The following is a 26,060-nucleotide window of genomic DNA, read 5'->3' on the forward strand; positions in this document are numbered from 1 at the left end:
TAAAAATTCAAACTGGTTCTAGGACCAACAAGCACAAATGGAATTTGTTATATTGAAATAAGCTTTACTAAATGAACATTTACTTTCTCATCAGGACCTACAGCGCTATTTTTGCACCACGACTGACAGTTACATGCAGGCCTTGGTGCTCACGTATTTCAAGCAGTACAGAACAATATTGTTATTGTTGTATTGTATTGTATTGTATGGAACTGGGGATCTAGAAACGACGGAGAGGCTTTGTCCCCGCCGTAGCCCACAGTCGTACATAGCCCCACCACAGGCTACAGCAGTCCACTCACCCCACCGCCGCCCCACACCATACCCAGGGTTATTGTGTGAATCGGCCCTCAGTGGACCCCTCCGTGAACGTCTCACACCAGACGAGTGTAGCCCCAAATTCACGCATGGTAGAGCAATTATGGTGTACGCATACATGGAGACAGTGTTTGCTCAGCAGTCGCCGACGTAGTGTAACTGAAGGGTAATAAAGGAAACCAGCCCGCATTCACCGAGGCACGCGGAAAACCGCCTTAAAAATCATTCACACACGGGCCGGTAGGGCAGATTCGTGCCGGGGGCCGGCACGCTTTCCCTGCCGGAAAGCAGTGTGTTAGACACCGCGGCTAACAGGACGAGCTCAGTAGCGGCATGTTATTGATACTAAGGGCATTGCATTTGCCAGCCGTGTTCTTTCTGCTTCCGAACAAAATTATTCAGTCGCAGAACTTTAGGCACTAGCTGTCGTTGGGCATATCTAGAATTTCAATACTTGTGTTAGCGCATTTCAAGGATGCTCGATACAATTTACAGGGTCTGTATGACAGAGATACTACGTTATTCACCTCAAAGTGCGTGCGACATAGATTACATTCATTTCAAGGGAAGCAGTGGACGATTGCATAACCTCAAAAAATGCTACAGAAATGGAAAACGTTAAGATGACCAAATTTCTAACAAAGCGTCAATTTTACGATGCACAGCCAACTGCCAAATCCATCCGAAAATTTGTAGATGAGAGAAACAAACTCCTCCCATCGTTCTGTAAGGAACTTGTTATCAACTCCGGCCAGTCGTGATTTCAAGAGGAAATGCATATAAAACGAACCCTGGAAATTAGAGATACGAGGGGGTTGTATCAAGATCGTGTGACATCAGTGCCTTAAGGCACTCATACGCTATTATTCCAACTGTTAACCTGGACGGTAAATTGGTTGGATAGTTATTAATTGTGCTGCGAGAAGACAGAGGTGCTCTGCCACTAACAATTCTTTGTCGTGTGCATTACCTTGCAAGGTCTATAGGGAATACTCACATCACAGCAGGCAAGAGTGGAAAATGGGCATAAGAGAGCTACAACTACGCTATGAGCACTGCTTTTGCCCAATAGCTGGTCGAAATAACTTGGTTTTTCTTGATTCCTGGTCTGCGAATAAAAATCATTGTTCGTTTGAGTAAACCAACCCTCCTTTCCAGTTCATAGCACCTACAACTGCAGGACAAATCCGGTTTCTGGATTTTTTTCCCAGTTTTCGAAACATATTATCGCACTACCCGCAGCTATGTGTTAATGCTTAGCTGTTACACGATGACCTCCGCGACAGACTGTTTCACATTCGGTTGCATGCCGTCACATTCCATCAGTTCTCATCTACCCGTTAAAATTCTATGCGAATTCTTTGAAAGAGTATTCCTCGCACTTAAGGCGTTCGTTGTAAGAGTGATTCAGTGGGAAGGTTTGTTTCATTACCATACAACTCTGTTCCAGTTGCTTTCTCTTTAACCTACAGTGTCCGGTCATTACTCTTCCCTAATTGCCATAGACAATGGTCAGTATTGTTAACGACCAGTATCACTTCAATTCTTGATAACCTTATAGCCTTACAAATTAATGATATACACGGTACACCATTATAGAAATAAGTACGACCTAACATTTAAGGGCTTTGTGTGAGCACATACAATACCATTCATCACTACATTTTGTAAAAGCTGTATTATGCTGCGTCCTTAGACCAACAAGAAAATTCTCACAGCTACTCACTAACGTTTAGTCTTACATAATTTCCTATAACAGAGTGCAACGGCGACTGCTACTGCGCTCCGCGTGCCCCTACTTTCATTGTTAAGTATGTATCGATTCTGCCATTCAGGCAACATCTTCCGTTCAGTGGCGTTGGAACAACCCCTTAGAAAAATTTTAAATTACTGTGCTGGTAAACCTCTTACGTTATTTTATTTTCAAACAGCTGAGTAAAACTGAACGCACTCAGACACTTCTCTCTTCACTTAATCTGACCAACAGTAAACAATATTTTTCTTAGCGCAACGCAATCTGACTTTCAACAATCCCTACAAATGAATGGCCCTGACTAACAATAACCTATACCTTTCATGAAACATCTACCTCACAAAAGTCTTCGTTACTCGAACTACTGCAATACAGCGAGCGCCAATACTGCCAGCTACATAAAAGATTCTAACTACTGAATGCACCAACTACTGATAGGCATAGTTATCAAATGAAAGATTTTGATAGAGAACAAACAGTGTATTTACTTCAATAGTGTTCAAAAGTCATTATACATATATCAGTGCATGACATCCAGTCTTACAAATTTCCTTTTTGTGCCGGATACACGTCCAGATCATCCGCTCTCAACATTCTGTCATCTCTCTCCCTACATCCTCCACTGCTGGCGGCTCAACACCAACTGCACAACGCTATGCGCTTTTCACATCTAACTGCCCAACACTGCAATAACGAATATTGCAACAATGCAAATCAGCCACAGACTGCACACAGCACAGTCAGTGATTTTCATACAGAGCGCTATTTACCAACATAAAAACATAGACAGCCTACTTACAGTGCCAAAAACACAATCTTCCCTACATTGACAATCTATCCAGGTCATTTTTCATGAATTGTATGGTAAGAGGTCCGAGCAGATGTTATACAGATGTAATTTTATGTAAGAGGTCCGAGCAGATGTAATTTCGATGTATTGCTCATGCGATGCCTGCGATATGCAAGGTATAACAGAAACGCTGACCAGAGAGCAGTGTTGATTGTACGAACTGTGTAGCAGTAGCAGTAAGTTGTTGCCAGTGTGTGTGTCTGCTCTGGTCTGGTCTGGTGTATCATGTTGGCTGGGCCGGTCGCGGTGCAGCGATGCCGGAGCCTGAGTATTATTGTATGAGGTAAAAAAAAGCAGCCTCGCGCATATATAGTATTGTTATGTAAACTCATACGTAAATCTTTAAACATGTCCTAATAATAATCTTTGTCTAATTTCTAACAAACATTCATTTCAATTTAAAGAATTTAATTTTTTTTTTCAATGCATGATCATTCCGATTGTTGCAAAAGAAAAATCAGTTGCTTCCTTTCACAAATCACAAATGTACAGGCCAGCATTGCACAGAGCAGTGCCGAAAATTTTTTAGGTAAGAGCAGATATATTCGCCGTTTGTATTGAGGTAAGAATTTTTGATTTTTTATTCAGAATGATCTTACAGGGCCATGACGCAGCACTGCTGTCGTCCAAAAATTTACCAGGTTACTGAACTTATTTTTTTATTTCGGGGTTTAGGAACTTTTCTGTTTCGAGCTTACATTAAATGAGAAAAAATTTTGTGAGTACATTAAATGGGAAACAAATTTCGTGTGGAGGTTAAATGTGAATGAATTTCTGTAGAGAGGTTACATTAAATTAGAATCACATTCATTATTATTCATATTAAATTTATATATATTTTTTTTTGTGGGGAGGTTACACTTGGTGACAACCAGCCAGGATCGTATTTCTTTGTGAATGTCTGAGAAGTAGTCATATATCTGCTCTTATTTACTTAAATGTAGTTTGCATCTGGCGCAACGCATTTACTAATTTGTCACTCTTTCTTTCACAGATCATCAGCAATTTATTGCTCTTTGTTGTAATTGTGTTTGTTCTATTTTTGCTTCGTCTTTGTTTAATTTTTGTTCTTAATTTTGATTTGTGTAAAATGCCGCGAAAAACTGTTAACAGTACATCGCGATGTGCAATGAGTGAAATAGCCGACTCGAATAACTTGACCGATAATACTTGCGATACTCAGTGTAATAGCGATAATCGTCTAATTACAGATAATCAGTACATGCCGATCACTAGTAATGATTTTAATCCTAATGATAAAAAACAAATTCAATTATGTCCACAGTAAATGTAACAATTGATGACGCAGTACGTTCGGATACAATGAACGCTGCCCAGTTTGACACACCCGGTTTGCAAGATTTGAATTGTGAACAGATAAATTTTTCTCACGAAGATGAACAATGTAGTCCAAATACGTCAGATTTATTTGATTCCGAGGTAGTGACCCACAGTGCACACCCGATTGGCAAACCTTTTCGAGAATCAGGGAATGACCAAATGGTTACACAAAACGTGACAATTGCAGGTACGCCATCAAACAGCACAGAGAATAGAGTAGGTAATATTGGCGTGGATCAAGTTATGGCATTATTGCTACAACTTAATGAGTATCTCAAACAACAACTTAATGAAAACAATGAAAAACAAGACAACAATTGCAAACAGCTTAATGAAAAACTAGATAACAATTCCAAACAGTCGAATGATGAGCAAGATAACAATTTCAAACAACTTAATGAACAGAACAAACAACTTAGTTAACAGATTACAGCCGTTGCCGCGCAATGTCATGATACTAAAGAACAATTACGTGAGGGAAGTAAGGCTTGTGCTAGGAGCAGTAGTACAGAAATTCGATCTGTGGCTCAAGAATTAAGTAATACACATGCAGCCACAACTAAAATACTTGAAGACGAAATTAGTGCAGTCACTAAACAATGCTCTGAAAACGCAACGAGTTTAAAGTAATGTCAGCAGAACTTTCACGCACGCTGAATGCGAAAGTAGACACGAAATTTGACCAACAGAACAGCCAAATTAACGAACTTTTTAATCACCACCTACAAAACAGTGAAGCGCGTTACCGTTAATTTATACAGGAACAGAATAAAGTAAAGCGACAAGTCATGGAAACAATTACGGCACAGAGACAGGAACATAAGCGTAAATTGTTTATGAAAGCAAAAACATAGGTAGACAACAATATTGCTACAGTACCAGACGAAAGTAATTCTATCAAACAGTTGAACACCGAATTACATGATGAAATCTCTGATCTTAAAACAAAAACAGACACACACATAGTAGACTTTCAGACAGCGACCGACAGGCTTGAACAATTAGAACTAATACAGGATCCCGATGCCATCAAAGCAGACATTAAGAAGTTAAACAAAACCACACGTAAAACACAAGAACAAATTAATGCTTGCGATACTAAAAACGATGATCAGGTAAAAATACTGACTGAAAAATATGATGAATTGGCCAGTCGTATTGATGTTATCGAAAGTAATAATGACACCAAATCAGATGATACGTCACCAGTTTCGTTTAATCGAACACCTGAATTCCAAAATTTGCAGCAGACGATCAGTGAGATAGATTCGTCCAGTAATACATTACGTAGAAAATTGTCATCTTTACAGCACGAAGTGACGGAGATGAAAAATATTTCAGCCTTTAACACATCACAGCATACGCCACTTTCCGAACATTTGTCAGACTTACACAGTCAGTATAATTGAGGTAATTTACAAAGAGTACGTGAGTTAGATTCCGAACAGTAACAGACAAATAGATTCTCATACAATCCTGAACCTGTTCAGACATACAGAGACGATAATCTTGATTACAAGCACTTTCTATCAGTGAGAAAATGCAAAGTATTTAAAAATGACAGAAGACAGTTTCACCCATTGGATTGGATACAACAATTTGTTTTTGAATTTTCACCCGAGTTGCCTGTAATGCAGAAACTAAATTTTATTTGCAGCGCGTAAGTGACCTCAGGGGATTCATTACGCTTCGATGAATATGTGCCGTAGCGTGCACAGGGCCCCAAGCCGTAGTAGTGCTGTTTCATCCTTAGTTTTCTGCACTGCTGCCTTCTCTTTTACTATCCTTTATATCTATCAAAACAGCTCGTCAACTATTGATCTATCTTGGATTAGAAATGTGTAAAGAAAACCTGATATGACAAATTTTACCGAAAGTGACAGTTTTCATTAGACACTCGCGAAACAAAAAGTAATACCAGCATAATTTTCATAAGTGAAAAAATTTTAATCATCAGTATGTACAAAATTTTCAGCAGTCGCAAACACATTTTGGTAACAGTAGACGCTTCTCACCGCAACAGCATCAAAGCCAGCCGGTTAGCATACCTAACCAACAATGTAATGTACAAGGTCAACCAAGCTTTAAAGTTTCGCCGCCTACTCGTGTAGTGTCGGCCACACCAAATAGTAACGCACCGCAACAAGGAAACCAGTACGTACAGAAAACACATCATTTCAATTCCTATCGCAATGCGCCATATAGCAATGACTATCATGACAGACGTAAAAATAATGGTCACAATTTTCAGCGTACGTTTAATAACAGTCGGTCTTATCAGCAGTAAAATCATCCGCAACAACATATTATCATGAATGAACCAGACAGTAGATATCATCCCGAACGTAATACGTCAGGAAGAAATAACAGAACAGTACAAATAATCGAAATGCCATAGCATCCTCCTGCAAATGATAGCACGTCAGATAGAATTAGACTAGATACAGTACAGGTTGCAACTTCCAGCAACGCAAGCAATGCTTTTGACACGCAGAATCTTGTTCACGAAAATGTTATTACTTTTGACGACATCCGAGACACTCTTTTGCAGGAAAGACCAGTTATTCAAAAAACCATTTCACATTCTGTCATTGAAGTAAGAATTGGATCACACACATTTTCAGCAGTAATCGATTCTGGATCACCTATGCCAGTTATAAGTGAGGAAACTTTCAACGAATGTAACAAAGTGAATACCTATCCTACGTTACCATTAGGCAAAACTGAAGTAAAAGGAGCAGTATCTCTTAAAGGAGTAGATGTAAAATTACAGACACATTTATCATTTTGTATTGCAGGTCGTACATTTCACTCAAATTTTTGGATTGTTCCCTTATTGACAACAGACGTTATTTTTGGTACGAATTTTCTGGTACAACACGACGCAATTATTGACTTTCAAAATTCCTATTTAATGTTAAAGGATGAAAATGTACAACTGGCATTATAATTTCAGCACTCTTTATCTGCAGAAGAACAAACAATTAATCGTACAGAGGTCATTTCCGCATCACGTAACATAGACTGTCATTCCACATTGTTCACAGATACGTACGTACACAAATATAATACTCCAGACGAAGCCGACTATGACGTTATGCAAATGATTTCTGATAAAGTTAAACACAGCAGTGCAAATACAGACGACGAACGCATGCAACTGCGCAAAACTCTTTTACAGCAAGCTCCCATTTTTGACAACATCCCTGGTACTACGTCCGGTTTTCTGTATGAATTTCAAGTTAAACAGCACGAGACATTTCAAGTTAAACATTATCCCATACCTTATATCCACAGAGAACAAGTTAATAAAGAATTGCAAGCTATGCGTGACCAAGGAATTATTGAACCGCCAGTTAGTTCTTACATAAACCTGCTACAAATTATTAAGAAAAAGGATGGTTCACTTCGTCTCTTACTTGATTCGCGTCACATCAACGACATTATTATTAATGAAACAGATCGCCCACAGACACTTGAAGAAAATGTACAGAAATTTCATGGTACTGCTATTTATTCCACATTAGATTTGAAATCGGGATTTTGGCAATTTCAGCTCCATCCTAACTGCAGGAAGTACGCAGCTTTTCTCTGGTTTGGTGACTGTTATCAATTTTGTAAATTACCGTTCGGTTTAACAATTTCTTCAGCAGCATTTATTCGCGGTTTGAATAGTATACTTCCGACAGAACTTAAAGACAGAATGACAACGTATGTAGACGACATTCTTATTTCGGAAGCTAACTGGTCTGAACACAATCTGATGCTTGAACAACTGTTACGAACTTTACGTGCACAAGGACTCACAGTTAATCTTAGCATATCGCACTTTGGCAAAACTCATATAAAATTTCTCAGACATGTAATTTCAGCAGAAGGCATTGAGCCTGACCCGGAAACACTTCAAGCTTTACGTGACATTACTGTTCCTACGACGAAGAAACAGCTACGCAGCTTTTTGGGTTTAATTAACTTTTTTCGTAAATTTATTCATCACTCTGCTTTCGACACCCCTCGATTATATCAATTGACGGGTAAAAACACTATTTGGTCCTGGGATAGCCAAGCACATTCTGAATTTGTGAATCTGAAAGAAGCTTTGTTGAACGCACCACTTTTATCACATCCAGATCTTACTAGAAATTTTTCCATTGCTACCGACAGTTCTAACACCGCTTTAGGCGTACACATTTTTCAGGAAATTGAAGCAGATGGTACTACAGTAATTAAAAACATCGCCTTTGCGAGTCACATTGTGTCACCTGCTGAACGCAATTATTCTGTTACAGAACTTGAAACATTATGTGTTGTATGGTCATTTACGAGATTTAGGCATTTTCTTTATGGAAGACACACTACCGTTTACACAGATCATAGAGCTATACAGTTTTTACTTTCCGCTAAATTTACACACGACAGATTAATCAGATGGAAACTTTATTTACAGGAATTTAATTTTACAATTGTTCACATTCCCGGTACACAAAATATTGTTGCAGACGCACTATCCCGCTCTCTCAGCAACAATCAGCAAGACATTGCAACCAACGTCTGCAAAGCAAATTTCAGCGTCAAGTATATTCAACAAGTTGCATTTGAAAATTTCATTTCGTCGGCATTACGAGACATAGCACAAGAGCAGAGTAAAGACAACGTATGGAAAGAAATTAAACATCTTTGGCAAGATAGGAATAATGTTACCATTAGAAACCATTACACTGTACGCAATAATATTCTGTTTCGCCGCGCTCACCCTGACAGCAACAACTGGTTACTATGCATTCCTGACGAGCTTGTTAACAAATTAATTTGGTATACTCATTTAAGCTACACACATTATGGAGCCAGAAAATGTATTCTAATACTGAGACAGAACTGTTATTTTAGCAACATGGAGAAACGTATTCGACGAGTTTTAGCGTCATGTAAAATCTGCCAGAAAGCTAAGTCAGATACGACTTCACATATTCCTCCATTACATCCCATTGTACCAGTTAAATTGAGACACATGGCCGCTGTAGACATTTTTGGTCCGATTCCCAGAACCAATAGAGGTTTTTGCTACATCTTTGTCGCTGTTGAACCCACATCAAAATTTGTTACCTTCACTCCGTTACGCAAAGCTACTGCTAAAACTGTGTCGAAAGCATTTGTAAAATATTTTTTTTATTTTTTTCATGTAGGGCATGTATTGAAAGTAATTTCGGACAATGGATCACAGTTTCGATCTGCTATATGGACACGTATGTTACGAGCTAGAAACATTTCTCCGATCTATTTATCCAGGTACTATGCTTCTTCGAACCCTTGTGAACGACTACTGAAAGAAATTGGTAAACTGTGTAGAATATACTGCTATAAAAAACATATTGATTGGGACACACACATCTTCTCATTCCAGGATGTAATTAATTCCATACCAAATGAATCTACTATGCTATCTCCGACTGTTATACTGAAAAATGTTGAACCACCTAACAAAATTAAAGAATTAGTATCCTTTCCTACATCTCGTCGACTACGACACCATGAAATTATTGACATTGCGCTGAACAACATCAAACGTGCCGCGGAGCGCCGGAGAAGACAGCAAAAACAGGTTTGTACACGCCGTGACTTTCACATTGGACAGAAGATATTGGTACGTACATACTATTTATCTAACAGAGGAAAGAATAGATGTAGTAAATTTGAGCTTCTATATGCAGGTCCATACAGAATTCGCAGCATTCGTCACCCCAATGTAGTACATGTCGAAACTCTGAGAACCAGAAAAAGTAAAGGCAATTACCATGTCTCCGATATTAAACCCTTTATTGAATGAACATACTTTATGATTTAGCACACTGTAATGCCTTTTCCTGATTTTTATATGACCAATGATGCAATTATTTATATGAACACTTAATGAGGATTATTATATTTTTTCTCGGCAAGTGCCCGGCAATGTAAGGTTAGCAGGTCTCTTTTCTTGTCGTTACACATCAGACCGTGCACATTTGTTCAGATAAACTTACACATTTTATGACCACTTATGCAATTATATCTATGTGATTATTTACTGATGATTATCATATTTTTTCTTGGCAAGTGCCCGGCAAGGGAAGGTTAGCAGGTCGCTTTTCTTGTCGTTACACACAAGGAAGTGCACATTTTCCATTTTTCATGTATGTATGATTGTTTTCCTGCTTGTTTGTATGCACTGTGAAATCCTTAAGATATAACAAACACCAGTTGACTTTGACATTTTTGCCTTATGATATCTCAACATCGTGACTATTTTACATTTTTTTTGCTACTACATTATGATACTCTGTGTACATTTTTGCACCTGCACACTGTCTATGTTTTCGACATATTACGTTTTCCATCATGCTATGCTGTATGCTTAATTATATCACTAGAAACCGGTTTTTATTTAATGGGTACATGATTTAAATGCAAGACATTAATCATTGTTCATCGTTTTCAGTAAGCAATAACGTGTAAATGAAATAAATGAAACAAACCACAGTGGGTTACTATGATCCAGAGGATGCAGAAGCAATTATGTTGAAGGCCTTACGCCACAATTAGAGGATCAGTTGCAGCAATACCTGACACTGTTTGACGCAAACCCTCTGTCCGCGGAAATTATCACTGCGGGCGAGCGCTAATCGAGTCACTAGCTAAAACCAGGAGAGAGAAATGGCTGAGGACAATAGAGGAATTAGACATGAAAAGGAGCAGTCAGAAAGCCTGGACACTCCTTAAACGTCTCAACAATGACCCGACTTTTTCTCCAGGACATGCTCCCGTCACAGCCGATCAAACAGCCCACCAGCTTCTCAAGATTGGGAAACCCGACACCAAAATCAGGAAGTCGGAAACCAAAATAGACAGGATTGAACACCAAGAAAATTCAACTCTGGCCACCCCTCTCACAATGGCAGATCTGGACAAAGCCATAGCGAAATGCAAGCTAAGGAAGGCCCCGAGCCTGGACGGGATTTTTGTTGAACAGATTACACACTTTGGTCCCAACGTAAAACAATGGCTACTGAAACTGTTTAACAATTGCATGGAAACAGGTCAGATTCCCACAATCTGGAGGAAGGCTAAGGTTATTACCGTTTTAAAACCAGGCAAAAATGCTGATGACCCCAGAAATTTTGGACCCGTATCACTTCTCTGCCATATCTTTTAAATCTTTGAAAGAATACTCCAGGATCGCCTCTCCAGTCCCATAGAACCGTACCTAATCCCCCAACAAGCAGGTTTCCGCCCAGGCAAAAGCACTACATCTCAGGTAATTAACCTCACGCAGCTGATTGAAGACGGCTATGAGAACCGGAAAATAACTGGTGTCGCCTTTATAGACGTGACAGCCGCACATGACACCGTCAACTTACGTCTGCTAATGAAGAAGCTGTATGCCATTACCAGGGACTTTAAATTCCCATCCACAGTTAGAAGTCTGTTAGAGAACCGTAGGTCCTCTGTGGAATTCCAAGGGATGCATAGTAGGTGGCGGGCCCAGAAAAATGGTCTCCCTCAGGGCAGCTTAGTGGCACCCTTACTTTTCAACATATACACCAACGATCAACCACCGCCAGGTGGTACGGAAAACTATTACTACGCCGATAACCGTGCTATGGCCTTACAGGGTGACTCCTTTGAGGATGTTGAGACAAAGCTCACGGATGCGCTAGACATGCTCTGTCAGTACTACGCCGACAATCAACTGAAGGCGAACCCTAGCAAAACACAAGTTTGCGCCTTCCATCTCCGTAACAAGCAGGCATCCCGTAAGCTGCGTGTCTTCTGGAAGGACACACTCCTCGAACACTGCATTAACCCCAAATACCTAGGAGTAGCCCTAGACAGGGCTCTGACGTATAAACAGCACTGTATTAACACCAAAATGAAGGTGAGCGGTAGAAATAATATTCTTCGGAAAATAACGAACTCCTCCTGGGGCGCAAATCCAGAGGTAGTGAGGACCACAGCACTAGCAGTTTGCTTCCCAGCAGGCGAATATGCAAGCAGTGTCTGGTACAACACTACCCACGCTAAACAGGTCGATATTGCTCTGAACCAGACCTGCAGGCTCGTCACTGGATGTCTGAAACCGACGCCAACAGACAAGCTCTACCATCTTGCTGGGATTGCACCTCCTGCAGTGCGAAGAGAAGCGGCAGCCTATAGTGAAAGAGAGAGGGCTGAGATGGCAGAGAGCCACCCACCAAACGCTTGAAATCTAGACGCAGTTTTCTCAGAGCAACCGAATATCTTAGCGACCAACCTGGATCTAGGGTGGAGAGATGGAAGCGGTCGGGAGAAGGGCACTGGATGGAACCAAAGGAAGAATTGGCACCAGGTTACGATGAGGACTGGGTGGTCTGGAGATCACTAAACAGGCTACGCACCAACACTGCACGGTCAAGAGATAACCTTCTGAAGTGGGGATATTCTACTACATCTAATCTCTGCGACTGTGGAGAGGTGCAGACGACCCAGCACATGTATTACTGCCCTAAATGTCCTTCACACTGCACTTTAGAGGATCTGATGTTGGCAACCCCAAATGCTGTCGACGTAGCCCGCTTATGGGCCAAATGCCTATAACATTTTGTTTCTGTGCACACATATATGTATATATATTTATATATATTTTCATATGCCTGTATTTAATTTTTCTGTGTGCTATTCATTCATTTTTTTTATATTCCTGTATCCATGGTGCTTCTGACACAAATAAAAAAAAACTATGAAATGGGAATTTCACCTTCGGAATGAACGAAAGAAGATCCAATACCTCGTCACGAAGAGTAAATGGATCAGAATTAACAAACATTAACATGAATATACTATACACATCGTATGATAGCAATCTTAACTAATTATTTTTCTTTCAGAATACGAGGCGATTGATGCAGGCTGTCAGACAGAACTACACATCTAAGATTTAGTGATGAAATATGCTAGAAATAAGGAACTCTATACTATGAATAGTTGTATAAAGTAAATGGTAGTATGAATAATGAAATGTCTTTTAGCAGATGATAATGAATGATGATGAATAGTGATGAAGAATATGGTAATATGAATAATGAAGTTTTTCTTTGCAGGTGATGATAATAATGAAGTTATGGTGATATGAATAATGAAGTTTTTGTTTACAGGTGATGATAGTGATAAATTTTATATGGCCACTAAACGCACCACTTTTAAGTTTTTCTTTGCAGATGAGGATAATGATGAAGTTTATACATTTACAGTTAGTTAAGAAATGCTATGTAGTTATTTAAGTATTTGTTGCAGTTCGTTTTGACAGTACGTCTTATGTCGCAAGTTATAATGACTGAAGGTTTAGGAAAGGATAGCTGGAGTACATATATATTGAGTACACATTTCATTACCTGTTAATTCGAAGTTCACTACTTTTCAGCATAATATGCATTTCTTCTTTCATCTTAATAATCCATTTTGTATTTTTTCTAGGAGAAGCTATTCATGAAATTAATGTGCTATAAGCAGTTAGTCATTAAACCTGTTCTAGTACTTGCATTTTTTTTACCCATTTGTGTGTGTCATTCATGAATGTGATCACATATACTCTACTTCTTTCATAACCTTGCTACAGCTGACTCATGACGAATGACGTTACCTATCCTCATTTGCCACAATAAGTCAAAAGCTAATATTTTCATGCGCCAGCAATTAATTATCGATCCCAACGCAATGCATTGCTAGCACACACACAAAAAAAATAGACCTTGGGTAATAGTTACAGGGTGTTACATTTTAAATATGTCTTATGTCACTGGAATGATCAGTTCTGAGTAATACTGAATGATGTTTTCTAATCACAGACCTTGAGTAATAGTTACAGTGTGTTACATCTTCAATATTTCCTATGTCACTTGAATGAAGAGTTCTAAGTAATACTTAATGATGTTTTGTAATAATGCATAAATACTATGCCAATAATTTCTGTAAATAATATTTTTGTTATACTCTATAAATGCTATGCCAATAATTAACTCTCATTTTGAATGATAACTTCTGAATAATACTGAATAAGGTTTTATAAAAATATAAGAATACTTTGCAACTGGCCAATGAGTGCCAATATTTACTGTCATCAGAGGACTTATGAATAATATTCTGTAATACTCCATACATAGTACAGAAATATTTAGTAACTAGGCAATGAGTGCCACCAATTACTCAAATCGGTTGATGGACTAGTGTAATTCTCATGATGACTAGCATAAGACTTAATGTCCTTCGTCTTCTGACCTAATTACCAGAAATTACTGCAATATACGTTTGTCCTGTTTATCCTTATGATCATGGAGCACTATATTTGGTTTCTGCACTAATTCTACGTTGGTGAAAGAGTGTGGTGTTGACACATCATGGTGTCCACTACCTTGAACAATGGAGTTGTTATAATGGTTCCACTGTTTGGTGTACCTAATGTACTACCAAAATGATAACATTGAATATTCATATGACATTTCAGTGTCTTGGCTACACTGATTAATACTTCAGGGAAGAGAACTTCAGATTGTCTCACTTGGTGTTGTGCTTCTGTAGAAAGATATGGACTTTCAGTGCAGCTACGTGCAACCTACTATGCTACAACCATGATGCAATCCTTCCCTTTCCTATCCTAGTTATTGTAAAATGATAAAAAAATACTACAGTGCGTATGCAATTTATGTCATTTGTTAATACGTTTTGTACTCATTGCGTATACATTTTGTCATTGCTAGATATGTTCTGTACTACAGTGCATATGAACTTTATGTCATTTGTTAATATGATTTGTACTCATTACATATACATTTTGTGATTACTCGATATGTTCTGTACTCAGTGCATGTGCACTCTATTTCATTCCATGTTCTGCACTAATATATATATATATATATATATATATATATATATATATATACTCTGTGACTGTGAACATAGTTAATGAAGAAAAATTTGTTGCTCATGGCAAGTCCAATTGACTCACCATTGCTGCCAAATTTTTGCCTCCCCCAGTGGAGGGTTATGTAAGGGGTCCAAGCAGATGTAATACAGATGTAATTATATGTAAGAGGTCCGAGCAGATGTAATTTCGATGTATTGCTCATGCACTGCCTGCGATATGCAAGGTATAAGAGAATCGCTGACCAGAGAGCAGTGTTGACTGTACGAACTGTGTAGCAGTAGCAGTAAGTTGTTGCCAGTGTGTGTCTGGTCTGGTCTGGTTTGGTGTATCATGTAGGCTGGGCTGGTCGCGGTGCAGCGATGCCGGAGCCTGAGTATTATTGTATAAGGTAAAAAAAAAGCAGCCTCGCCCATATCTAGTAATGTTATGTAAACTCATATGTAAATCTTTTAAAAATGTCCTAACAATAATATGTATTTGTCTAATTTCTAACAAGCATTCATTTCAATTTAAAGAACTTAATATTTTTTTTCAATGCATGATCATTCCGATTGTTGCAAAAGAAAAATCAGTTGCTTCCTTTCACAAATCACAAATGTATAGGCCAGCATTGCACAGAGCTGTGCCGAAATTTTTTTAGGTAAGAGCAGATATATTCGCCGTTTGTATTGAGGTAAGAATTGCTGCTTTTTTATTCAGAATGATCTTACAGGGCCATGACGCAGCACTGCTGTCGTCCAAAAATTTACCAGGTTACTGAACTTATTTTTTTATTTTGGGGTTTAGGAATTTTTCTGTTTCGAGTTTACATTAAACGAGAAAAGAATTTTGTGAGTACATTAAACGGGAAATAAATTTTGTGTGGAGGTTAAATGTGAATGAATTTCTGTAGAGAGGTTACACTACATTAGAATCACATTCATTATTATTCATACTACATTTATATAACAATTTTTTGTGGGAGGTTACAGTATTACAAAATCGAGCTCCACATACAAGTGGAGCACATAACCCTCCAGCGGGGATTGTTAAATTTGTCCTACAGTTTGGATGTGCATCGGACATCAAATGTAGGACAATTTTTTTCATCAGTATTTACAACATGAGTAATGGGTATTGCGTAATAATTACAATTTAACACTAAAGACAGTACAAATCATTGAACTCTTGAGCAAAGTGGTGCTCTGGTGCACAAGCAGTAAAATTAAAGTCTGGTCATGTCATATACAAAATATTGAAACTAAGAGTGAAGTATACCCCTAGTTGTCAAGAAAATAATGGGAAAATGCTTAAGGAAAGGTTGGTACATTGCTGAAGCTTACAACCATGTAGATGTGGGTGCATTATAAAGTCCAATTCTTTGCAGTCTCACATCTGAGCACTAGCCATAATAGGTTGGTCCAGTAATAGGTTGGTCCAGCGTCCAAGAACAGCTAAACACGTCACTAGTCTCGTTCAAATACAAAGTTACAGTTGGTACCTGGCACCATATTTACCAACACCCAAAGCTGGTTGCTCTCAGTACATCAATATTTTGATGATCATCAACATAAATATATTTTAAATTGAAGATTCTTCATCGATCCATACTGTGCCCAGCCATATTGATGTAAGAGTGCTGATATTCAATAGCTCCAATGCCATGAGCAGAGGGAGGAAATTGGATGATGGAAGGTGGGAAGCAGTAAGACAGGTAAGATAGTGGAACATTTCCTAATAAATGTAGCAAAATGTCTATGTAAGTTCTAAATCAGCCTATACTGAATATTGCAACATGACACCTTCTAGTAAATGTGGGAACAGTGAACAATAATATAATATCCTAATAAAACTATGAATTGGACTAAGTCACAATGCTGTACATTAAGACATGTCAATTATATACAATATAATAAGAAGTGAGGCAACAGTCTGTCTGTATGTATAATAATCATCAAGAAATGTAACATTAGTCTGTCTGTGAGAATATCAATACTAGCATACACACTAAATATACAAGACATAAAGATTTAAGCAACAAGGCAAGACAAAATAATTGGTAATGGATAATCCACCATAGTGATCTACAATGGCCTATATACCTATCATAATGCATATAGCAGTGGTTAGACGTATTACAAAAATAATAAGATGGCTACAAGTTCATTTTACATAGTATACATCCTGACAAAACATTTAAGAAGGGGATAAGAAATGTTCATGGTATGGCCATGGGCACATGTGGCCATTACATAAAGTATACATTTTAACAGAAGGCCACAAGTTGGCTACAAATGGCTGTTATAGAGTATGCATGAGTATGTAACTACCTAAAATTGTACTGTAAATTTAAAGATCCTGTCTCTAAAAGGCCATTGGACATAAATGCTTACACAAATTCCTCATAAAATGCTATGAAAATTAGAATACTGGCTCTCAGTTGCCTTGTTTATGCAATATTGTGACATAATTACTTAATTAGATCTAACAGTAAAATCAAGAATTGAATGGCTCCCGATTGCCTTCTACTTGCAATACATGCAGATTTTAATATTTAAAAAAAATGCATAGAAAATATTAATTAGGGTCTCCAATTGGTCTTCCTACATACATAAAAGCTGATCTTAGTAGCTACAAAAAGTTTGGCGCTCCATGTGGCCTTTCTACAAGCATAAATACTGATCTTACTAGCAAATATATGACAGGAAACATGTTTGTGGCTCAAGGTGGCCTAGTTTTACATAGCATAAACATCAAAGCTGAGAAAGGATTATAAAATGCTAACTGTAACTTAGTATGGCACTTAGAGGCCTACATATAATTCATAATGAAAATATTTAACTCAATATGGCTTTTACAAGAACAATGTGCAGTATTATACGGAAGTACGGCTCTGTATGGCCTGTATGAGTACAAATTAGACAAATAGAATCATACAATTAAAGTGTGGTATCATGTGAGTAAAGAAACAATATTTATAGGTTGTGTAGCACCCTCAGGGCTTCACAAATTTCAGTCTAATAAATGACCTGACAATGCGCATTGTCACAGGGAAAGATATGGGAAAGATTGATAAGGGCAGTGCACTGTATCTGTAAAGAAAATGATTGACAGTCAATCGTCATTCGTCTTGAGTCAGGAACTGCTACAGCCAAAGCAAAGAAAAATGTGATTATAGTACACGCAAACACAAAGAAAGGAGTACTAAGTGCAATATAGCTTACTGACTAGGTAAATGTAACATATCACCGTAAATCATGAGATAAATATGCGAAGATGAATGTGAATTGCTGAAGTAGTGGAAGGAAGAAACGTGATTGTGAACCTGAAAAAAAAGGCAGTCATGCAAGCAAACATATGATAGCATTATCACATTCAATCTCTCTCCCAGAAACACCTCCATTCATGTGGCGCAAAGAAAGACAAATTTACCTAGAAAGAAAACAGCATACACCAAATACATATTATCATCATACAATATCGTTATAGAAGAATCATCAATACATCAATATAATCCTCATTACTGGAGTGCAGCTCAGGGCATGAACACTCACTAACGTCAGCATCTGATCATTATTCCATAACATTTGCGGCAGCTCAGGGCACGAACCTGCATTAAATACTCTAGTAATACTCTTGTACCAAACACAAAATCCAAAGAAAAAGATATCCTTAATCCTAAAACCTTATAGGTAGTCTACCTAATTGATCTACCACGAAACAGTGTGTGAAGTGTCAGTAGTGTTTAGTATTCCATATAAGTTGCTTTTGACATGCTTTCTGTGTAATGCATTTCCTGCATACCTTTATGGGTGGCACATTTCACGCTTTCATGTGCTCCTATTTATGAGCATGATAGCTCATTTGGATACAATGAGATTCCAGTACATTGGTTCTGTAAAATATACAAAACGGATGAGTATATGCAATGGGCGTGAGTTACAGAGTACACTGATTTCTTATATCTGCATAGCTGAAAGCAAGTAAACTGGTGACATCATCAGTTTCAAGAGATAATTAGCAATATAGAGCACAAGACTCAGCATAAATGAAACATGGAAACATTATACAACAGAAAGAGTGACTAAACTAAAAAAATATTTAATAATAATTCATCAGGCAATAGCGCATAAGTCAGTAGTAATAGCATCTTCCATAGGGTGTGGAATGATGGCAAAGTGGAATAGCATAGCATCATAAAAAAGTAGCATATTACATGGTAACAGAAAAGACAAAATAGCATCGGAAACAAATGAATTTAAGATGTATAGAGGCTGTATACAAAAGGACACAACTTCTTACTATGAAAAAACGTCTGAGTTTCCGTTTACAGTGGTCAGGTGCAGGTTTGCAGTCACAAGGGATGTGATCCGCTTGACACATGTCAAAATAAATGTTGTCTCATTCACACATGTGAAAACAGATATATGTGCAAGGCTTAAACTTACGGTAAGGGACCCGACCTGCAAGATTCTCCCTACTGGGCACATCACCAATTAATAAAATGCTGAATAATCACGGAATCGTGAAAACAAGGTAGTAATAGTATTTGTAGAAGCATAGGAAGCGTATCAGGGAAAAGGTGAGGTGTGTTTTACAGATATGTAGACTCGCACATAGAACCAAAATAAGCATAAGTTGATATTTACTGGCAATACAAATAGCGACTTCTGCAAGACAATTGCTATCATAGTGACTGAAAAGTAGCAAAAGAAAGTTATACGAAGGTGAAAGTGCGAAATATATAAATACCAGTAGCGTAATGTCTTCACATTGCAAGACGTCAAGCTGGCGAAATGATTTATGTTGTCAGGATTGGCGCTGCAATGTAAATAAAGTAGAGGGTTACACAAAAATTTCGTACAATAAATGCTGCAAACTTTTGTTCGTAAATTCTTGTAGCTGAAATAAGAGTACGTAAGTTTCGTTCATAATCGCAGCCGTATTCGTGGTGTTAAAATTTGCCTTATTGTTATTTCAGTGATTTCTTGTTATAGCTATACTATGTAAACTGAAATTTAGTACATATCATTCAGATGTTGCATGGCTACAAACGACGTAAAGATATGGACAAATTAAGTGTATTGGTGTCAAAATTGTGCATAACATCGCAGTCCGGGAAAGAAAATAATTCAATAAAAGGTAATTTACGTGATGGCAGAATCTCCTACGTTGCATATACATAGCGCAATATAATTGATCCAGCTCTATGTTTGGCTTGGCATAATATTTTTGAGATGAATGTAGATGTGATTAGTTTTGTAAATCGAAGTTTCCAAATAAATATGCTTGACAGTTTGGTGCTGGTGGTATTCAGCGGTGATTATTTTAATGTGCACTGATTTGCTGTTGGTGATTTGGCGATAAATCTCATAGGATCTGTGCACTGATGTTAAATCCGATGGGCATTACGACTAAAAGTAGCTTTGGCGTCAGTGGCTCTGATACATGCGCTTCAGAGTTTGGTTTTGGGCGACGTAGCTCTACATTGGCTTGAGGTAAGCTGTGGCGTGACATTCCGACGGTATTGTTGACCGCGCTGCTGCTGGTTTCAACCTCCATTTGGCAGATATCACACTTTGTCCGTGGCCTCTATTTTTTCAATAGACCATATTAACCATTGCCCTTGACCTTGACTAATTTGTAGCATTTGAGAAACCTCAGCATTGTTAGAGGTGCTTTCAGTTTGTATAGGATAACTGCGTGGGGTCGGTATATTGGAATCTGTGTTAATCTCGTCTGTAACGGAATTTCTGCTAGCGTCAGCATGAGTTGTTCGACTAGCGAGCAACTGCTGTTCTACTTCGGGTCTTTGTACTGCTAATGACTGTAAAAACTGATTGTTTCCTCTGTATGTTTACGTAGAAATACTTTGTATCGCTTTTTTAGGTCTCAGCGTGAACTTTAAGACGTGTGTGAAGCGAGTGCCTTGTCGATCTATTCTGTCATTAACGGACTGAATGTCATTTGTTAAGCTTTGTACAGGTTTCACTACACTGATGTCTTAAACCATTAATGTCATCTCTTAAAGGTTTGGTACTGTCTGCGCATTGCCTGGCTATGGCTTCAGATATATCGCAAAAGACGTTTCTCACTGGCCTTAATGTCTGTATCTACACGTTTGAAACGGTTATCAATCGTATCTGTATACGATTTAAGCTCGTCACGTATGGTGGAAAATTGTTCATTGAACTGAGTGCTGGTGTCAACTTGTGGGTCTCGTATTTCGTGTCGTATGATGGAAAATTTTTCATTATTTTTATAAAATTGTTCATTAAACTGAGTGAACTGTTTTACCGTTATTTGCAAGAAATTTTGAAGTTTCGCTTCCGTATTCTTTTCAAGTGATGAGCCGGATGTCACTTGTGTTTTGTGATTTGGAGGCATCAAATGGTTCAAATGGCTCCAAACTTAACATCTGAGGTCATCGGTCCCTTAGACTTAGAACTACTTAAACGTAACTAACCCAAGGGCATCACACACATCCATGCCCTAGGCAGGATTCGAACCTAAGACCGTAGCAGCAGCGCGGTTCCAGACTGAAGCGCCGAGAACCGCTCGGCCACAGCGGCCGGCGTGGAGGCATCATCTACAACCATGGACGTCTCGTTTGTTGCCGTATCTGCGTAATTACCGTTCATGAAATATGAGTGATTTTTAAAAACAGGCTGATTACATTGCGCTCTGTGTTCTCTGACATACTATTGGCATTCTGATTGACTGTACAAGAATTGGGAAGTTCATTAACCTGATTCGGTAAAGAATCGTGTTCTGACACATGCGTGTTAGGAGTATCTGCTTCAGCGTCTTCCGCTATGTCGGAATCGACAGTCACAGTAAATGATAAATTAGGTAAAATGGTACTATAAGGTACATTACTCTGGGAAGCGGAACTCACGTTTTCTGTGTGTGTGAATTCTTAAGGGACCAAACTATTGGGGTCATCGGTCCCTAACCCTACATACTACTTAATCTAACTTACGCTAAGGACAACGCACATACCCATGCCCGAGGAAGGACTCGAACTACTGACGGGGGCAGCCGTCGGACCGTGGCTAGACGCCATAAACCGCGCGGCTACCCCGCGCCCATAAAGTTTTCTGTGTGCGTCCGTACTTACAATCGATTCTGCCACTCAGACAACATCTTTGGTTCAGTGGTGTCATAAACACAATCTCTTCTACATATGACAATCGTTTCAGGTCATTTTACATGAATTATATTACAAAATCGGGCTCCAATTACAAGTAGACCGCTCACAAGTAGAACAAAAGCAAACTAGTGCTTTAATTTAGAACCTTATAATACATACGTATTTCGATCTGGACGCCCTCTTCTCTCCCAGTATGCTGTTAATAACACTATGGATAAGACTTTCATGTTGTTGTTGTGATCTTCACTCCTGAGACTGGTTTGATACAGCTCTCCATGCTACTCTATTCTGTGCAAGCTTCTTCATCTCCCAGTACCTACTGCAGACTACGCCCTTCTGAATATGCTTAGTGTATTCATCTCTTGGTCTCCTTTTACGATTTTTACCCTCCACGCTGCCCTCCAATACTAAATTGGTGACCCCTTGATGTCTCAGAACATGTCCTACCAACCGATCCCTTCTTCTGGTCAATTTGTGCCACCAACTCTTCTTCTCCCCAATTCTAAGCAATACCTCCTCATTAGTTATGTGATCTACCCATCTAATCTTCAGCATTCTTCTGTAACACCACATTTCGAAAGCTTCTATTTCCTTCTTGTCTAAGCTATTTATCGTCCACGTTTCACTTCCATACATGGCTACACTCCATACAAATACTTTTAGAAACGACTTCCTGACATTTAAACCTATACTCGATGTTAACAAATTTTTCTTCTTCAGGAACGCTTTCCTTGCCATTGCAAGTCTACATTTTATATCCTTTCTACTTCGATCATTATCAGTTATTTTGCTCCCCAAATAGCAAAACTCCTTTACTACTTTAAGAGTCTCGTTCCCTAATCTAATTCCCTCAGCTTCACCCGGCTTAATTCGACTACATTCCATTATCCTCGTTTTGCTTTTGTTGATGTTCATCTTATACCATCCTTTCAAGACAGTGTCCATTCCGTTCAACTGCTCTTGGAAGTCCTTTGCTGTCTCTGACAGAATTACAATGTCATCGGCGAACCTCAAACTTTCATACGACGGGTATATGTGCTGTCGCTCCTAAACCGTGAGGTAAACTGCAAGGAACGAGAAACCCAGTTTGTACATGACGCAAATGTGCATTTTGACGTGAACAAACTCAATTCCCACAACGTAAAACTGACTCCGTATTCCACCCAGCTGAGTAATATGCATAGAGCAGCAAAGGAGTGATTGCAGCAATTTCTAAGCATGATACCATATTGCAGTGAATATGTTCGTATGAAAGGCGGTGTAATGTTCCTTCGAATGTACGTGCGAATTTACTGGAATTACAGTAAGTATCCGGGTGTAGGTTAGTGATACATCGTGTAACTGTGAAGCGTGCTCGGAAAACCGTTGTTTTTAAGGCGACATTTCGCAACAAGCGGCAAATGTGGGTTCGAGTCCCGGTACGGCACGAATCTACAATGTTGTCATTCCATTCTGCAGCTGAAAGAGTGAATACGTGTTCCGTATTTGTAGACATAACAGCATAGGAGGTACTGGAGTAAGGCAACCTAAACCTTAAGGTGTCATGTGTTGCATGATTCGACAGAAATAGGTAAATGGTTTCACATTCGTCGTTACTCGAGTAGTGAGCACGCTGTGTAGCACATTCCATTGTTTTGACCATTTATATAGCACAGATTCTTTTCACAATACAATCAAACTGGCTTCATTCTCCGCTTATTTCGATTGGATTCATTCAGTCCAGGCGCCTATATAAACATCTGCATGGATACTCTGCGAATCACACTTAAGTGCGTGGGAGATGATTCATCAAAACCCTTCACAATAATTCTGTTTTACCACTCTCAAGCAGCGCGATGTCAAATTCTTTAGATTAACGGTTTGGCGAAATTGCCTTAGTGTTGAGATCATTTTGGAAGCTTTAATACACAGAATTTAATAGATATGGTTGGGCAAAAATAAAAGGGCTGATTAAAGTGTCTAAATAGAACTTTAGAATAGAGTCATGGCCTTGTAAATAACACTGAGCCAGTGAACACTTCGGAGTAACAATGACAGTGCAGACGTGCCTAAAGTCCGACAAGGATAATGTAGTACATCGAAGAAGGTGTTCAGTATGGTGAACATTCCATTTAAGAACATGCATAGAATCTTCGTAGAAAATTCTGTCGCATTTTGCCAAGGACACCAGACTTCATCAGACGGTGCACGTTTCCAGGCGTGAGGCGTTCCTTCGTCGAGACCTGGAGTCCTGCACACAAGGCTTTCGATAGGTCCCCACAGTAAAGGCCAAGAGGCGTCAAAGAAGGGGAGCGAGGTGGCCATACACCCCACTAACACAACCTCCCCTTTCGACACAACGCCTGAAATGTATGGAACTGAGTTCTTTACGTGCTTGCACGAAAATGTGTTGAGGTGCTCCGTCTTATTGCTTCCAACTTATTTCACGAGGTCACTGATCGTCCCTGCAGTTCCTGATATTGCAAAGCTTTCACCGGCTAAGGATTCCTTCAAAGACCGTTAGTTCCTACTCGAAATTTGTATTTCGATTCCACCGGCAGCTACATGAAACTATGCACAATCTTTTAAATCATCTTGAATAACTAGCGAAGTTTAGGTATGAACGACCGCCATAGGTAGTTTATGCTTGGGGCGACGCTAAACTGATTCCCACTCCCGTTGAATCAATATTAGGACAGCCGCAACTAGTCATCGTTTCATGAAACATTTCAGAAAGCAATACATAGTCGCAGTTCAAGGACACAGAGCACCATCATCGAAATTTTCATTGAATTTCATTGTTTTGGAAACGAATTTTCAATTACTGGTGATTAGAGCAAATTTAAATTGGATATTTTTTTTGGTATTTCCTTTCATAGCTTTGGTGGCAATAAATTAAAATTTATAACAATCAGTATGACCTGAAATCGTCATTCTTGATAGACCGAATGAACACTGATTCTTTCTGTTTTAGTTTTTTTCTTCTCTCTCAAATCGCCTCTCCTCTATTCACCCTCCTCCTCCTCATCATCATCATCTTCATCATCGTCACCTCCTCCTCTCTCTGTCTCTCTCTGTGTTTGTGTGTGTGTGTAATCTCGATTTCTCCCCCTGTCTGTCATTTTCCGTGTATTCCCACAGCTGCCTTGTACTTCTTCCATTATTTCTCAGTTTACTACGTTCCCTCTAAAAGGAACACTCGACAAGATACCCTGCAGACGAATTTGATCAATTATTTTGAAACAAAATCTAGAACTAAGACGTTGCATGCGGCAGTTGTGTAATGTAGAACTATAGCGTCCCAAGAGACGCAGTCGACAAACGTTAAATACACAGTGCAGTTGTCTTTTTTATTATTTTGATGTCATGCTATAAAGGAGTAGTTTATTCACTAACTTCTATATCAGATGTAACGTAATTAGTTGGGCTAGTATTTAACGCAGCACGATCCTAATTAAGAAAGATAATAAACCACAGACATATCGCTGGGCTTGTAGCCGTAACGCGCAATCTTCTCTGGCAACGGACCCTCAGAACTAAATACGTTTGCGCTGAGAATAATTTCGTGCATGCGCTTGTAAATGGCCCACGGAGATAATTTACGATAGTCCCTCGCGTCGGCTAACTCTGAGTTTCCGATACATTAAGCTCTTTTACACAGCAGTTCAAAGTTGCGGAATTCTGTTTATTGTGATCAGTGAACGCATTTCGACAATTATCTCGCAACATTAAAGATCCCTCGAATTCAGTGTATGCG

Source organism: Schistocerca americana, chromosome 5 (genome assembly GCF_021461395.2).
Source record: "Schistocerca americana isolate TAMUIC-IGC-003095 chromosome 5, iqSchAmer2.1, whole genome shotgun sequence".
Classification (NCBI taxonomy): Eukaryota; Metazoa; Arthropoda; class Insecta; order Orthoptera; family Acrididae; genus Schistocerca; species Schistocerca americana.